This window comes from Elaeis guineensis, chromosome 1 (assembly GCF_000442705.2).
Source record: "Elaeis guineensis isolate ETL-2024a chromosome 1, EG11, whole genome shotgun sequence".
NCBI lineage: Eukaryota > Viridiplantae > Streptophyta > Magnoliopsida > Arecales > Arecaceae > Elaeis > Elaeis guineensis.
In genome coordinates this window covers 99,375,435-99,376,786 of record NC_025993.2, presented here as the reverse complement: position 1 = coordinate 99,376,786, position 1,352 = coordinate 99,375,435, and the positions used below count along the sequence as shown (strand labels likewise).

The 1,352-nt window shown below is 28.7% G+C and overlaps 1 pseudogene; it reads right to left on the bottom strand.

Moving 5' to 3' along the window:
- Positions 1-286: 286 nt before the first annotated feature.
- Positions 287-1,126, bottom strand: LOC140856374 (uncharacterized; annotated as a pseudogene).
- Positions 1,127-1,352: the final 226 nt, after the last annotated feature.

Below are 1,352 nucleotides of genomic sequence, written 5' to 3'. Positions count from 1 at the left end.
TCTGAATATTACTTTCCATCATCATTGATCCCTAAAAACCATGATAAAATTATCAATGTATTATTTGATGCTTATAAATGTACTCAAAATATTAATCTTTCCTCTTATATAGATAACTAACCTATTTAAAAAGTCATTTAGAGAATAACTCGATCAACCATCGTTGCTCAATCCTTGGATTGGGTCGAATGATATGGTTTGCTCATCTCTTAGCAACCAAAATTTTGCTGCAAAAAAAAATTAATTCCTTAATTAAGAACATTACATATGATGACAATGAAATAAATCAATATATAATTAGCTATACTAACCTACGATATGGAGATATTATGTCACTATGAAGTAACACATAATGATGGGCTTATGCTAGTGATTTTCTATCAAACACCACACTTTCAACCTTCCCCAAAACTCTTCCAATAGTTGAGAACTTATAAATTTTTGAGTTATCGATAATATCATAATTTATTTATGGTTGATTAAAAATGATTTCTATATTTTCAAGATATCTTGAATAAAATATCAAACACTCTTCAGCAATATATCCTTTCGCAATTGAGTCTTCAGGATAGGCTCTGTTTCATACATAATCCTTTAAATGCACAACATACCTTCAAAAATTAAAAATTTATTAAATCATCAATAGGGGTACGACATTATTTATACTAAAAATGTTTAAATTATAAAGTTTAGCAATATTATCTCTCAATAGGATACATCCATTTGTAGTGTACTGGTCCACTAAATTTTGCTTCCGCAGCTAAGTGAACAAGTAGATAAACCATGATAGTGAAAAATCCAGAAGGAAAGATCTTTTTCATATTGCAAAGTGAAATGCAATATCAGACTCTAATTGATCAAGCTCTTGTGGATTAAGAATTTTGGAGCATAATGACTTAAAAAATGATGATAATTGAGTAACAATAGCAACCACTTATTTTGGCATTGATGATCTTAAAGCTAGTGAAAAAATATCTTGTATCAAAATATGACCATCATGACTTTTAAGTTTAGAATGTTTCCGCTCCTTGAGATTTACACATATGAAAATATTCGATGCATAGCCATCAGGAACCTTGATATTTTTTAAAAATATCAAAAAAAGTTCTTTCTCTCGAATAGACATTGTATACAGTGTAGGAGGTATATAAACTTTACCATTAGTAAGCTCTCTAAGATAAAGATCCTATCTTATGCCCATCTCTTTCAAATCCAAATGTGCTTTTAAATTATCTTTACTCTGTCCATCAAGATTTAACAATGTACCAATCAAATTATCACAAATATTTTTCTCTATATGTATCACTTCAAGATTATGTCTTAGAAGATTGTACTCCCAATAAGATAAATAA